General features: G+C 34.6%; 1 protein-coding gene across 1 annotated transcript in view; it reads right to left on the minus strand.

Annotated features, from left to right (window-relative positions):
• Positions 1-4,840: 4,840 nt before the first annotated feature.
• Positions 4,841-17,665, minus strand: part of LOC308344306 (uncharacterized protein) — a gene marked incomplete at its 5' end in the record, with an annotated part of 53,782 nt that continues 40,957 nt past the window's right edge. Inside the window, one exon of the mRNA XM_080805886.1 lies at positions 4,841-4,991. The remainder of the gene's footprint in view (positions 4,992-17,665) is intronic.

The following is a 17,665-nucleotide window of genomic DNA, read 5'->3' on the forward strand; positions in this document are numbered from 1 at the left end:
TATCTAGTTATACTAATAATAGCTCCCATACATCTAGTGCTCTCTAGATCCCAGGTATTGTTCTAAGTACTTAGATTCATAAACACCTTTATTACTCACAATAGCTCAGTGAGGTAGGTATTGTTATTTGTATCTCTATTTTACAAATGAAGAAACAGAAGCAATAGAGTAACTTAGCTTATCTAAGTTCATAAAAACTACACTGGCCTCCCACAAGGATGGATATGTTTTATCAAAAATTTATCATGCCTATAAAGATGAAATCAATATCCTGATGAGGCTCATAATTTAGCAATGAGAACAATAGCTCTAACAGCAGTGTGAATAACGATTCAAGGCCATTTATGAGAGGAGGCATAAATAGTGCCTAGGGAAGGAGAATGGGGTTTTGCTTAAGTTTTTGCTGAGACCTATCAGTTGAACGAGTAAGAAGGCATTACAGGGAAAAAGTTGTATTGAGTTCATGATGCATGCTGAGAAGGCTGAAAGTTGAGTTGTTTGTTATCACTGGAGTGGAGGCTGAGTATGAGCAGTGAATGATGATGCAGTGAATGATGGCAGTGAAGTGAATGATGGCAGTGAATGATGGCAGTGAAGATGGAGAGTTAATGTGGAGCAGATAAGGCCAAAAGCTTGAGGTAAGGGTTTTGAGAGTGATCACAAAGTACACATGTGCAGCCAAGAAAGGGAAAGAAGCAAAGTCAAACTGGAACTGATTAATAGGAGCTTGTGGGCTAACAGAAGCCTTGGTGAGTTCAAAGGGCAGACTTCGGTTATGTGTGTTATGGTATCTTTTATGTGTTAACTTGTCTAGGCCATGGTACCCATATTTTTAAACAAACACTATTTTACGTGTTTCTGTGAAGGTATTTTTGGGGGATAGCATTAACATTTAAATTAGTAAACTCTGAGTAAAGCAGATTGCCCTCCATAATGTGGGTTGGTTTCATCCAATCAGTCGAAGGCCTTAATAAAAAGACGCCTCCCCCAAGGCAGAGGGAATTCTGCCAGCAAGCTATCTTAGACTTAAACTGTGACTATTCCCTGTGTTTCCAGCCTGCTGTCCTATTGGTGTCATCTGTTTGTGCTGTCCACTCCCTAATTCATTAGTTGAAATCCTAATTACAAAGATGATGGTTTTAAGAAGTGGGGTCTTTAGATGATGCTTAGATCATATGGGTAGTGTCTTCATGACGGGATTAATGCCTTATAAAGGAGACCCCACAAAGATTCCTAGCCCCTTCTACTGTGTGAGAACACAGCAAGAAGTCACTGGCTAAGAACCAGGAAGAGGACCATCCTAAGAATGCTGGCACGTTGATCTTGGACTTCCCAGCCTCCAGAACTCTGAGCAATAAATTTCTGTTGTTTATAAGCTATTTTGTTATAGCAACCTTGATGGACTAAGACACCTACCCTCCATATTTTGGACTTAATCAGCCTCCACAACTGCATGAACTAATTCCTTAAAATAGACAGACCTACATACTTATCTATCCATCAATCCATCCATCCAACCACATACTGTATGTTGTTTCTCTAGAGAATTCTAAGACAATATAGAATATTGGAGAGGGAGCCAGCATGGAAAGCTATGGGCACAAAAGGGAACTTCTGAGGTGAGAATTAAAAAGTAAAGGAACTCCAGGTGGCCATAATTTTTTTAAAACAGAAATGGAAATAAAAGTCATTGAAATTGAGGAAATTGAGAGTAGGATGTTTGTTGGGCCATTTCTCAGATTAAATGGTTAAGGAACAGAGTAAAAGAGAGTAAAATGAGTAAAATGGTGAGATTCAGGTGTCCTAGAACTACGGTGAGGTGACCAGGAAGAGGTGACAAAGAAAAATGAAGAAATATGGGAATCCAGATGGTATGAGCTTACAAACAAAAGGAATTTTCAGTGACAGTGGAACAGTGGTCTGGAAGGAAGTTGGTGACTCCAAAAAGATACAGTTTTTAGAAAGTGAATGTGGAACAGAATATTTTTCCTCTTCAAGAGGTATTGGAAGGCAAGTGATATGGATGACAAAAAATTTGCCCATTAACTGAACACAGTTCCCAAATTCTATCTAGAAAGGGTTCTATGGCAATACTATGACCTGTAAGGTAAATTGTGGACTCATTCGGAAGTTGAATTTGCTAGTATTTTTACTTCATATATGTTTTGGGTTAATAAAATTAACAAAGTTTTCTAAAAATGCTTGTATTCAAACTGCTTAGGTAAGCAAAAAAAGAAAGCATCAACTTGCTATAGATTACTATATTGGTGTAGCTACAGGATCACTGATGGAAATTCCCAAGGGCCAACCACCCATCCCTATCAACCCTATGGTATCACTGAAACAAAAGTATGACTGCCTTTGCAGTGATTATAAGTGTGCGAAAAGAATTAGGAAATGGGAGTTAACAACACAATCTCCTGGCCCCTTTAGCTATTCCTTTTCCCTCTGCATAGTCCTGATTTTTAGTGACTAAGTCTTCTCAAAGTCTTTTGTGAGACTTAAAGCTACTCAAAGCAGAATGTGTTTGCTCTAGCATCCATAAAAATGGTCCTTTGGGTTGTTTTCAGGTTCACTGCACTTTTTATCTTCTTTTAGTCTTACGCTCCTTTTCAACAATAGTTTCAATTTTCTTTCTAAGAAATAGTGACAAAGACATTCTGGGAACTTTAGAACATCTGACACTATAACTCAGTCCCTAGTGTTAAACTATTTTTGAGTGGCCTCAGGGGGCATGACTAGCTACAAGTGAGAGATAGCACTGAGGGGTTGTCTGGTACAAAGAAATGTGCCACAACACCACAATTAAAAACAACCTGAGGGTTTTGAAGGGGCGGAGGGTGGGAGGTTGGGGGAACCAGGTGGTGGGTATTAGGGAGGGCACGGATTGCATGGAGCACTGGGTGTGGTGAAAAAACAATGAATACTGTTACGCTGAAAATAAATAAAAAATAAAAAATAAAAAATTAGAAGAGAAAAAAAAAAACCTCTTCAAATTAATTTATATATCTCTGTTGTGAATTACCAAAATAAGACTCAACAGTTTGCTGTAGAAAATTTAGGAAATCAATCAACATATAATTATTGAGTTCCTACTATACAATAGATATCTTGGTAAGTGTTGTAAAAAATAAAAAGATATGTAAGACCCTTAAAACCTACTTTTAGAGATGTTGCAGAGTAACTGGGGAGAAAAACATGATCACATGAAGAAGCAATAAATGAATAAATAAATAAAACAGCATATGAGAACTGTTAAAGAATTAAAGAGATGGTTATGGGCTGGGGGCTTGAGAATGGCTTCATAGAGAAGGTGAGAACTGAGAAATGCTTTGAAAGATGGATGAGAATTATTAAATTAAGGTTAGATAATTAAGAGAGATAATTAAATATCTCTAAGATAATTAGAGAAAAGCATGGGTACACAAAGTACACAGAGAGAGTTTAACTCTAGGGTTAATGTAATTAAGTTTGAACTCTATTATGCAGACACTGAAAAGCTATTGAAAAGTTAATATATAGAAATGTGGAAGTAATAGTTTAGGCAAATAAAAAAAAGCAGTGGCATGACTGAGAGAATTATAGTTAGGATACTCCTGGCAAATATCCTGAATTCGATGTTTGACCTTTGGCTAGTTACTTATATCTTTAAACCTGCATTTCTCATACCAAAACAAAACAAAACAAAAAGGAGAGTAACATAGTATTTTTCTCATCATGTTTTCGTGACAGTTAAGTAAAATATAAAGACAGAACACTTAGCACAGTGTCTGGACCAGAGAATGATATAATAAAAATAATAATCATCATTAAATTGTTGTCAATAAAGGTTTGAAAACAAGAGATGGAAGTGTAGATGAAATTAAATGGAAGGAAAAACAAAATATTGGCAAGACTAGTCTGGATGTAGGAGGTAACAGAGAAGGTGACATCAAAGTGGACTCAAGTTTAGAGCCTACAAAAGCAGATGGTATCGCTAGTATTCGTGGAAAATAAGGCAGGTAGGAGAGAGGCGAGTATTCAATCTTTCCATTACACTTACTTCCTCTGAGAAGGGACTGGTATTCTCCTTAAGACCAGGTCAGAAATGGGCAAACTCCCATAAAAGTCATGGAGACTGAAGTGGGGTGAGACTATTGGGAAGGGGAGTGCTCAGCAGTGGGCAATATGGTAGAGAGTTGCCCTCAAAGACATCCTGTGGGAAGTATCTGCCTCAGATCTGAAAGGTGAGGGGTGTATTGACTGCAAGAAGGCAACAGAAGGTTCCAAGGTTTCAGGGAAGTCAAGTGGCGGCCAAGATTTCAGAGACAGGCAGGTATTTTTTTCACTAAAGATGATTTTCCACAGGAATAGAAAATTGGGACTTAAAGGAGTAAGATTGAAGGAAGATTGTGCATTGAGAGGTATGATGGGATGATAGGTAAGAAGGAAAAATAAGAAACAGATAACTAAGTATTAGGATAAAAACAGGCATGAGGACAGAAACAAACCTAGAACTGGAATAGAATAGAACAGCAGAGAAAGATCAGCAGTTCTAAGGCAAAAGCCTTCACTTTTCTTTTTAAAATTATATTTATTAATAAATATTCAATATATCTGGAAATATCTGTAAAATATGTATAGGTACAAGAAAAATAATAGAGATATATCTAAGTTCTATGGAGTTTATGAGGCCTTCTTTAAAAAAGACAAAATCATGAATACAAAATTAGATATAAAAATGCATTAGGTATAAATACATAAAATTAGATATAAAAAGGAAATTGCTTTAAAATTTTAAGACAATAAATCACAAACTTATTATAAAGAAGGAGAAAAGTACAACAAACTCTACAAAATCCAGAAATACATATAATATTTATTTAGAGGTTTATTTTTGGTTTATTTTTAGTTGTATAATGGAAAAATGCAGAGTTCCATAATATTTTCTTATTAGGGTTTCTACTTACAGAGTTTGCTCCAGCTCTGGATGTGATTTTGGTAAGAGACAGCTGTGAGGAGAAAAATACGTATGCATGAGGAAAAAATGGTAGGAAGTGGGACCACCCCCAGAATGCTTCATACTGGTACCAATGGAACAAAATAATGTGCAGTTCTGGTTGAGATTTAGCCTGAACAGTGCATCGTTTATGCCTAGAAGTCCATCGTTTTTACAGTTAGTAACGTCATGCATTTGTACTTGCCACCTGTGCTAGAGTGTAATATACAATATACCAAGAAAGCATAGGTAGAGGAGTAGAGGAAGGAAGAAAAAATTGGTTCATAATGTGGAGTCTCTAATGACATTATCTTTTCTCTTGCATGTCCTGGACAGGTAGTAGTGAAAACTGTAACAGATTTTATTTTAAAAAAAGTATATTTATGTATATTTGCATAATTTAAAATGAGATAAATTTGGTGGGAAGGGAAAATGAAGTAGACTAATATGCTCTGGTAAGTAAAAATGTCCATCATATATTGTTACATTTTTTTAAAACCTAGATTATAGAACAATGTGAATAGTATGACTGATTTGTGTGAAAAGGAACAGAGGAACACACACACACACAGATGGTCACATAAAATCTTGTGGTGCAATACACATACAACTATTTTTTTTCCAAACTATTTTTTAGTAGTGATTACATCAGAGGAGTAGGTTTGGTATGGAAGAATGGAAAAGTTGTTACTTTTTAATTTAATCCAATTGCTTTACTTTTTACTCTTTACAATGATAATCTATTTTATGGAAACAAAATGTAAAGACTAGAACTAAATATAGAGCAGTGTGGCAAACTGATTGAGCAGAAGAAAATGTTAGGTATTCTGTTCCTAAACTGCATTTATTAGCTGCCTATGGCAAAGTATGTTATTTCATTAGATCTTATAATGAATGTACCCTGAAATAAAACTTTAGAATAAAAATTGAAACAAAACAAAACAAAAAAATCCTGGGGGAAAAATCCGTTCTATTTGTTGGCATTTAGATTACTGATCAAACAATCATTAAATCCCAGGAATCAGCATCATATTAATTAGGTCATGATGACTAGTTCTAACTTTATCTTTTTTATTGGCTCATTTTCTGAATGCTATTCTCATTGCTACTTATTCCTAATTATTTGTTAACTAACTCTTTTAATGTGTAACAATGAATAAAATCTCCCTTCCTGGGGCACCTGCGTGGCTGACTCTTGATTTGGGTTCTGGTCATGATCCTGGGATCTAGCCTCATGTTGGCTGGCTCTGGGTTAGCAGGAGGTTTATTTTAGCTTCTCTCTCTCCCTCTGCCCCTCTCCCCTTCAAATAAATAAAAATCTTTAAAAAATATCTTTCTTACAAAAAATGATTAGACTATAAAACAGTCAGAAATTGCTGTCACAATGCTCCTCTTTATATATTCAAAGTTTTTTTCTGAAGGATATTGGGTTAACCATAGACTGTAAATTTATTAATCACATTGAGTCAACCCTGAAACTGAATATGCAGTATATTTTAGAGTTTTAAATGTCTGTACCTCAGTCTGCATGGCTAAAACTTTACAGGGGAGTGGATGGTGGACACAAAGCTCTCCTTGGAGTACTAGGAAAAGAAAATGAACTGCTGTATGTACAAGGGGCTTAAAAATAAAAGATACTATAGAAATAGTAGGAATTATTTCTATTACTTTAATAATTATTATTCTATCTTGACAAGGATTGACTTCTATTTAAAGTCTTGGAATATTTCAATTTTATAGAATTCTATGTAATTTCTTTCTTCTGTAAAATTTTTACTTAATATAAATTCACTTAATATAAATTACCTTCTCCATCCAGCATCCCCTGGTAATTTTGTGCTTAGAAATCATATAGCACTGTAAGACAATAAAAATCATTGTCTTAAGTAAAATTTCTCTTAAAGAAAATGGTATGCCCTTCCTTAGCCTACAATTCTAGTAGCAGATGAAGAAAAAAATATACATATATAAACAGACACATATTTATGTAAATAAGAACTTGTTTTATAAGTTGACTATAAAATAACGTGTAATCATTAAACACCATTTCTACAAATAATACTTAATGTCATAAGAAAATGCTCAGAATGGGGAAAAGATGGATATAAAATGATGGTAAGAGTATGACCTAATTTTTGAACAGGTAAAGTGTATGGGGTGTCTGTGCGCATAAACAAAATTTTTTAAAAGATTGGAAGGAAATAAACTGAACTATTCAGGATTTGTTTAATTGCTAGATTTTAGAAATGTTTAGTATTCTTTCTTTCTTTCTTTCTCCTTTTTCTCTCCAAATTACTTATTTTTGAGCTTACATTATTTTATAGTCATATAACATGACATATGAATTTATATAATTTCTGCTGAAACACCTTTTGACAGAAAAATACCATATAAAATTGCCTCTTTTTCCTTATGAGAGAAAATATTTTTTTTAATTTTAACTACAAAATAGTGAAGTATAAGGGTCAATTTCTTAACTAAGGATGTGAGAAGGCAGCAGCATGAAACTTCCACATTCATTTCAATAGACTCTCAGGTTTGGAATGCATTTGGAAATTTTACTTCCTTGACTTCCTCCCAAAAAACTCTAAGGCAGTATACAATGGAAAACTTCAAACAAGATTATTTTGTATCCTGTGTCTCAAAAAACCAGTACAATTACAGCATAGTATTTAGAAATTCAGTAATTTGATTCTCTTTTTCTGATTTTTGGAGCTGCTATAACAGAAACACCAATATTCATCATCAAAATTCAATTCATGTAACAAACTAATTCATAATATCAAAGATTCAAGAATTCAGGGACATTTTACATGGACTTCACATGAAAAATCTCTTTTCTTCTTCCATACAAATTGTGAAACTTAGTTTTAGTTTAATCCAGTAAATACCATTATTGAGAATTTTGGAACATGCTTAATGTTTTAGGTATATTTCAATACTTATATCTTTATTTCATATGCTTGGCATAGTTTAGGACATTCACCAAAGTGGAAGTAGTAGAGTGAGTGTTTTAGCCCCATTACTCTTCTATTATTAAGAGGAATTTAATGAATTTAATGAAATCAAATGAATTAATCAAACATTATTGAATATAAATTATGCTGGGGTTGGTGTTGTTCACATGCAATGTACATGGCAAACATGTAGAGATACTAAGATACAAATGTTATAGTTTCTGCTCTTAAAAGCTTTATAACCTAGTATGGTAATGAGACAAAAGCACACTAACTACAAAGCTCAACACTTACATTTCTTACAAGAGGAATAAAGTATTTTAAAGAAGAAAGAAGAGAGAGAGAGAGGGAGAGATCAAATCAAATTGGAAAGGGAAAATGGGTCAAATGATAAGAAAAGGTTTAACTCAGTGAGATCATTTGATAAGGGTATGGAAGGTTTGGTAGCATTTTTTTTTTAACCTTTTATTTTACAGTAACTCTAGACTCACAAAAAGTGCAAAAATAGTAGAGTTCTCACGTACTTTTCAGGCAGCTTTCCCCAATGTTGACACCTTACATATTATTATCAAAACTAGGAAACTGACATTTGTTTAATGCTATTAACTACACAGCAGACCTTATTAGGATTTCACCAGTTTTTATAGGCACTCATTTATGTGCATTGCATGTGTGTATTTGTGTGTAATTCTGTCCAATTTTATCACATGCACAGATTTGTGTAACCATTACCCCAATCAGAACATAGACCTATTCCAGTACCACAAAGAAAATTCTTCATGTCCTTTAACAGTAACACTCTTACCTCTAATTCTGACTTCTAGAAATCACTGATCCATTCTCTAAATCTCTAATTTGGCACTTAAAGAATGTTAAATAAATAGAATCAAACAATGTGCCATTTTTTGTCATTGGTGTTTTTCATTTAGCACAACACCCATAAGATCCATCTAAGTTGTTGCATGTATTAATATATCATTCCTCTTAGTTGCTGAATAGTATTCCACTGAATGAATGTGCCACACTTTATTCATTTCTCTACCAGCTGAAAGGAATTTGGGGTTGTTTCTACTACTTAGTTACTACAAATAAATCTGCTATAAATATATACAGATTTTTGTGTGAGAATGTAAATTTTTATTTCCATAGGACAAACACACCCAGGAATGTGATTACTGGATCATGTGATGAGATTTTAATACATTTATAGTTCTTAATGACTATAAACATTCTTGTATAAGCTTTATTTATGAATTTTTTCAATTATTTATTTGAGATAAAAATTAGAATTGCTGGGGCACCAGGGTGGATCAATCATTAAGTGTCTGACTTTGACTCAGGTCATGATCCCAGGGTCCTAGGATTGAGCCCCATGTGGGGCTCCCCATTCAGCTGGGAGTCTGCTTCTTCCTCTCCCTCTTCCTCTGCCCCTCCCCCCATTCATGCATGTGTGTGTGTGCTCACTCTCTCTCCAATAAATAAATAAACTCTTTTAAAAAATTAGAATTGGTAGGTCAAGGGGATATACAATTTTTAAATGCTTTTAATATATATTTTGTTATCAGGAAAAGTTATGCTAATTTCTAATCATTCCCACTAGAATTATGTGAGCAGATCCATTCTCCAATTTCACAAATATATGAGTATTATCCTTTTTAACTGCTGTCAGCCTGAAAGTCCAAAGTTGATGTCTTGTTTTAACTTGCATTTTGATCACTTATAAGAAAAGCATTTCTATTGAACCCTTGCATTTCTTTGTGAATTTCTTATGTATGTCTTTTGCCTGCTATTATATAAGGATTTATTTTTTCTTACTGATTCCAAATATTTATGTGAGTGTATTTATACATATAAAGGGATGTCATATTGCCATTTGTGCTACAAATATTTTCAAAGTTTGTGATTTGTCTTTAAACGTTTTAAAAATAGTTGACACACATGTCTTTCAAGCTGTTAAATAGGAACTATGATGCCCTTTCTTCCTTTATGGTTTTTATATTGAAAATTATGCTTTGAAAGGCTTTCCTCACATAAAGATTATGTAATGATTTATCAGTGTCCTGTATAGTGATATTATGTTCTTATGTTTTCTTTTCTTTTTAATATGTACCATCTGGAATTTATTTCAAATTAAGAAAACAGGTGAGGTAAAGAACTAGCTTTACTCTTTCCTAAGTTTAGTCAGAGTCCAACACCATTAATAGAATATTTTTTCTTTACCTACTAATTTAAAGAGCTACCTTTATTATATACCAAATCCTTATGTTTATTTCTGAATTTATTACTCTCTTTCATTAGTCTCTGGGTCTATTCCTATACCAATATCATTACATTTTATTCAATATTGGGTTTGTGATACATTTGATAATCTATAAATAAAGTTCATTACTTAATTATCAGAAAAGTACATTGTCATATAGGGACTTTTATTATAGTGAGCAAAATGTTTAGATTTGGAAATGACTAATTTTTTTTCAATATGGAAAATTTCAATTTAGTCTCTCAGTAAAGAAGTATTGCATATTATTTGCTGAGTTCACACCTACATTATTTTAATTTGGGGTGTTATTACAAACTGATCATGTTTCACATCATGCTCTCTATCATTAGAATATGCAGAAATGTGTTAAATTTATAACAAGTCACCTTACTGAATTTTATTAGTTATAACATTTTAAATTTTATTTTTATTTGTTATTTATTTTTTTAGTTATAACATTTTTTAAAGCCACTTCATTTGGGTTTTCCAAGAAGATAAAATAAGCATCCCATATGTAAATACTGATAATTTAATCTTCACTTTTCCAATATTTATACTTCCTATTTCACATTTTTTTAATGCATTGGCCATCACATCTAGAAAAATTTTAAGAAAAGTAATATATTACAAATTAATCATATTTATATGACCAATGTCCTAATATTGAGCCATCCTTGCATTTAGATAATAAATAGTGGGATATTATTATTTTTTAAAGGTTTATTTATTTATTTTAGAGAAAGAGAGAGAGCACAAGCATGAGGGGCAAAGGCAGAAGGAAAGAGAATCTCAAGCAGACTCCATGCTGAGTGCAGGGCCCAACATGTGGCTTGATCTCATGACCCTGAGATCATAACCTGAGTCAAAACCAAGAATCAGACACTGAACCAAGTGTACCACTCAGGCACCCCTATTATTATATTTTGACATGTAATGTTAATATTTTTATAATCTTTTCATTAATCCATATATGAGACTGTGCTACAGTGAGGTTTTGCTAATTTTTAAGATTTATTTATTTGAGAGAGAGAGAGAAAGAATGCATGCACACGCAAGCAGGGGGAGGGGAAGAGAGAGAGGGAGACAAGCAGATTCCCCACTGAGTGCAGAGCCGAACACAGGGCTTGATCCCAGGACTCTGAGATCATGACCTGAGCTGAAGTCAGACATTCACTGGACAGCCATCCAAGTGCCCCAAGGTTTTGTTAATGGTATATAAATAAGCTATAAAGCTTTCCTTCATTCTCTACTTTGAAACCATTTATGTAGCATGAAAATTATTTGTTTAGGGAATATTTGGGGGCGATCTACTCATATATCCAATTGGGTTGGGTACCTAGGGCAAGGAGAGAGTACTTCTTTGATACCTCTTTTCATTTCCTATATAATTGTTTCCTGGAATTCCCAGTCTCTTCTTTAGCCCACCTTGCTGTTTTGCTTATACATATTTTCTTGGAAATAATCAATCTCCCTTAAGATTGTCAAATTTATTACCACAGAACTATACAAAGCATTCTATTTGTGATTTAGTAATTTACACTTTTAATGAAAAAAATAGAGCCAATAATTGAATTCAGACTGTATTATGCAAGTAAGAGTAAAAATTAAAATACCATTTCCTTAAACTTAGTAAATTTTTTTTTCTTTCACCTATTTTCTTGTTTTGCTTCAAAGTGGAAACATTTAACTCACATCTGTTTCCACATACTTTTTTCTCTCTGTGATTGTGATCTCTCATCTCTAGTCCCTTTTAACCTGAATTCTGTCCAACATTTTTCTTCTCCTCTCCTCTATGAGAAAACAATTATAATTTAGAAAGGAAATCAGAATAATATATCTCAAAATGGTCCAGTTAATTTACTCTTTACTACCTGAGGAGAATCATAATCCCATGTGAAGAAACAGAGTATGTGATTTCTAAGAACTCTATAGTCTGGTTCAGTGGGAACCTTTCAGATAGTCACAGGTCAGCAGTAGCCTGCTTACCAGACAGAGGTCAAGTGGAGTAAGATTACTGATGAGAAGTATCTTACCATGTATGCTCTTCTGTCTTCTAGCCTCTACTGCATTTAGCTTAAGAACAATGAACTAAAACAAGTAACTTGGAATCAAAGATGAAAACATGGCTCCTTGCTAATATTCAGAAGCTGTATTCATGAAAAGACCCTTACAGTCCAAGGAATGTATTTGCTTACTCTTTGATAGGTTGTAATAAATCTTGACACTTTACTACTCTTTAGTTTGGGAACTTTGGAATACAAGGAAAAGAAACTGACTCAAATCATTTCAGGAAAAGATGTTTAATGAAGAACGCATACAGTAGCAGAACTAGAAAACCACCAGGGCCTGAGCAGTTAAGAGAGCTTTTGCATACATTGTTCTCATATGCTCTTAGAAATGGTACAGTGATACTTAGGGATCCAGTTCCCATCAACATTTCTGCTGCTGCTCCCAAGAAATGCATATGATACAATACTACCAGAAAGTTCACAAACTATATAACCATTAAAATAAGGAATGACTTCATGATTGTTAACTGAAACTCTGCAATAATAAACTCATTAATATCAACATTATTTAAAGGAAGGATACTTTGCATCTGGTGACTAGCAGAAGGAGCAAAGTAAAAGACACTGCCATAGAAGAAACACAATGGATTGTTTCCATCAGTGTTGCATTTATTATTATTTTTAAATCTTGGTACTTACTTGAAATGTAGTCCTTTTTCATCCCTCTCAGCTTTCAGTGCCACTTAAAAAAAAATTCCTAGGATGGTATTATAGTGCTCTAATTACAGTTGAGGGCACAGTGGCATGTGACTGTGCTATAATAACTAAAGCCCTGGAGTGCCCTTTTATTCCATTAAAAATGACCTTAGCTTTGGATCACAGAGCTTTGCATTGATTTGGCTTTTTTGTGGCTTCCTCTCCAAAGGTCTGCTTCCTCATACAGGGTGATGCATTGAATTATGACACATGGGATGGGGGAGGGTCAGTGAAATTAACTATCTTTCCCGTGAGAAATAATTCGTCATTCAGCATTTGCTATTAACATACCTCTGTTGTGAATAAATGAAATCACATGAAGTGTATGGAAGTTGTGAAGCAGATGGGCATTATATAAATATCATTAACTGTTCATGAGGGAGACAACAATTTTTTCATCTGTAAATAGTAGGTATTTGGGCAACAAAAAAGGACATGTTGATAAATTTGGTTGCTATAAAAAGAAATGACTCTGCTTGCTTTTATGAAGTACCTTTTTGAGGCTCATTTAAATTTTGTTTTCTGTCTATTTCAATAGGGTCCTTTGAAAACAATGATTAATACTGGACTTGATTATGCCCTGTAGTAAAAAGACTTCCCAGATTTCTCCAGAATTGAGAAGATTCCTTTGTTCTTAGCACAGGCATATGGGTCTCATCTCACTTTGTCTCTGAACTGGATTTCCATTTGGGGAAAAGAACCTAGAAGAGGTTGTGAGCTGGGATCATTCAAATCAGTCTAAAAAAAAGTATCTACTAAGGGTTCACTGCAAGTCAGATTTTGTGCTGGACAATGTGATGGGGACACAATATGAATGAGAAAGCCAGTGATTCTTATCTAGCTTAGAACGTACATTTGAACTAAAGGGGACATGTACCAATATGTTCACTGAAGTACTGTCTATAATAATGACCTGATGTCTATCAATAAGAGACTGGCAAAATAAACTATGAGATATCCATACAATGGAAAATCATCCATTTTTGGTAAAGAGTGAGGTAGGTTTGTATGTGGAAAAGTGTCGAAGACCTTTGATGTTAGAGGAAAACTATACAAAGTGACATATTCAGTATAGTACTCTATGTAAACACACACAACACTATGTATTTTCTCCATAAGCATTAGATGCATAGGAAACAACCCTGGAAGAATACCCTCCAAAGTAGGTCTCCCTACCGCACAGTGGCAAGAGTGCTATTCCCAATGGAGTCAGGTTATTCAGTGACAGTCTGGCAGCCATCACTGATGGCCCTACATCAAACTGATGACTGGTTAGCCCAGGGGAGTGAAGGGGACCAGGATTAAAACTAATTGTCAAAGAGAGCCTTAGGAATTATCTACAGCATTTTAATTCTTAAAGATGATTAGTGAATTAAATGTACATTAAATATTAATTTAAAAGTAATGAGTAATTACTGCTGTCTAGTGCTAACAATCCAGAGGAGAAACAAAAAATACTCAAATAATTCTAATACAAAACACAGTGTGGTCAGTGCTATCATTATATCCAAACTATGTGTGGTAGGAATATGAAAGTGGAAAGAATCTGTCCTTCCATTTCTTGGAGGAGGAAGGGTTTAGTTAAAGTGTCCTTAATGGAAAAAAAAAAACAAAAAAACAAAAAAACTTTCTACTGTACAGCATTCTGGGCTTTGGGTATATCATTAGCTGGGAAGACTGGGAAGCTCTGGTAGTATCACTAGTTGTTATCTGCCAGTTCAACCATATTAAAATCCAGGGGGTGAGAGGAAGATGCTGGAAGGAGAGCCAGAGGTAAGATTCTAGCCTGTATTAATTAGGAGTGGTTTATTTGCAATTAAAACTGACCCTAACTACTAAAACCAAGAGGAATGAATTAGTTGGATATTCATGGAGCTCATGGTATCAGTGGAGGCTGGAAGACTGAACTTGGAAAATATAGGTAGGTAGCAAGCGTCTTTAGACAGTAGAGAGTGATGGTGGTGATGGAGGAGAACACAAAACCTTTCATTTAGCAATAACAATAGTGGCGAGAGTGGGCATCTTTGTCGTGTTCCTGATCTTAAGGGAAAGGCTGAGAGCCTTATCATTGAGAATTATATTCATTGTGGTTCTTCACAGAAGGATTTTATGAAATTGGGGAATGTTCCCTCTATCCCTATAATCTGAAGAGTTTTATTCAGGAAAGGATGCTTTATTTTCTCAAATGCTTTTTCTGCATCAATTGAGAGGACCATGTGGTTCTTGTCTCTTCTCTTAATTATGTGTTCTATCACATTGATTGATTTGTGAATGTTGAACCACCATTGCATCCCAGGGATAAAACCCATCTGGTCCTGGTGGATAATCCTATTAATGTATTGTTGGATCCTATTAGCTAGGATCTTGTTGAGAATTTTGGCATCCATATTCACCAGGGACATTGGTCTGAAATTCTCCTTTTTGATGGGGTCTTTGCCTGGTTTTGGGATCAAGGTCATGCAGGCCTCATAGAGTCTGGAAGTTTCCTTCTGTTTCTATTTTTTGAAACAGCTTTAGGAGAATAGGTATTATTTCTTCTTTGAATGTTTGGTAGAATTCCCCAGGGAATCCATCAGGCCCTGGTCTCTTGGTTTTTGGGAGGTTTATGATCACTGCTTCAATCTCGTTACTGGTTATTGGTCTATTCAGGTTGTCAATTTCTTCCTGTTTCAGTCTTGGTAGTTTCTAGGTTTCCAGGAATGTACCCATTTCTTCCATGTTGCTTAATTTATTGTCATATAACTGTTGATAATAATTTCTGATAATTGTATTTATTTCCTTGGTGTTAGTTGTGATCTCTCCCCTTTCATTCATAATTTTATTAATTTGGGTCCTTTCTCTTTTCTTTTAGGTAAGTCTGGCCAGTTGTTTATTGATCTTATTAGTTCTTTCAAAGAACCAGCTTCTATTTTGGTTGATCTGCTCTACTGTATTTCTGGTTTCTAATCTATTGCTCTCTGCTCTAATCTTAATTATTTCCCTTCTCATACATGGTTTAGGTTTAATTTGTTGTTGATTCTTCAGATCTTTAAGGGGTAAAGTTTGTGTATTCCGGTTTCTTTGCAGATGACATGATAGTTCATATGGAAAACCCAAAAGACTCCATTCCCAAATTACTAGAACTCATACAGCAATTCAGTAATGTGGCAGGATATAAAATCAATACACAGAAATCAGTTGCTTTCTTATACACTAACAATGTAACCATAAAAAGAGAAATTAGAGTTGATTTCACTTATAATAGCACCAAAAACATAAGATACCTTGGGATTAACCTAATTAAAGAAGTTAAGGATCTATACTCGAGGAACTACAGAACACTCATGAAACAAATTGAAGAAGACACAAAAAAGACGGAAAATCATTCCATGCTCATGGATCAGAAGAATAAACATTGATAAAATGTGTATGCTGCCCAGACCAATCTATACTGTCAATACCATTCCGATCAAAATACCAATGGCATTTTTCAAAGTACTGGAACATACAATCCTAAAATTTATATAGAACCAAGAAAAGACACTGAATCACCAGGGAAATGCTGAAAAAGAAAAACAAAGCTGGGGGCATCACGTTGCCTAATTTCAAGCTGTATTACAAAGCTGTGATCACCAACACAGCATGGTACTGGCACAAAAACGGACACATAGATCGATGGAACAGAATAGAGAGCCCAGATACAGACTCTCAAATCTGTGGTCAACTAATCTTCGACAAAGCAGGAAAAAATATCCAATGGAAAAAAGTCTCTTAAATAAATGGTGCTGGGAAATTTGGACAGCTATATACAGAAGAATGAAACTCAACCATTCTCTTACACAATACACAAAGATAAATTCAAAATGGATGAAAGTCCTCAATGTGAGACAGGAATCCATCAAAATCCTAGAGGAAAACATAGGTAGTAACCTCTTAGACATCAGCCACAGTAACTTCTTTCAAAACACATCTCTAAAGGCAAGGGAAACAAAAGCTAAAATGAACTTTTGAGACTTCATCAAGATAAAAATCTTCTGCACAGCAAAGGAGACAAGGAGACAATCAACAAAACAAAGAGACAACCCAGGGAATGAGAAAATATATTTGCAAATTACACTATAGACTTTCATTTGGCTGATATCCAAGATCTATAAAGAACTTCTGAAACTCAACACCCAAAAACCAAATAATCAAGTAACAAACTGGGCAGAAGACATGAACAGACACTTCTCTAAAGAAGATATATAAATGGCTAACAGACACAGGAGAAAACGTTCATTATCACTAATCATCAGGGAGATTCAAATCAAAACCACATTGAGATACCATCTCACATCAGTTAAAATGGCAAAAATTGACAAGAACAGAAACAAGTGTTGGAGAAGTTGTGGAAAGGGGAACTCTCTTATACTGTTAATGGGAATGCAAGTTGGTGCAGCCACTTTGGAAAACAGTGTGGAGGTTCCTCAAGACATTGAAAATAGAGCTACCCTAAGACCCAGCAATTGCACTGCTGGGTATTTACCCCAAAGATACAGATGTAGTGAAAAGAAGGGCCACCTGTACCCCAATGTTCACAGCAGCAATGTCCACAATAGCCAAACTGTGGAAAGAGCCAAGATGCCCTTAAACAGAAAAATGGATAAAGAAGATGCAGTCCATATATGCAATGGAATATTACTCAGCCATCAGAAAGGATGAATACCCAACTTTTGCATCAACATGG

This window comes from Martes martes (genome assembly GCF_963455335.1).
Source record: "Martes martes genome assembly, chromosome: 6".
Taxonomy (NCBI): domain Eukaryota; kingdom Metazoa; phylum Chordata; class Mammalia; order Carnivora; family Mustelidae; genus Martes; species Martes martes.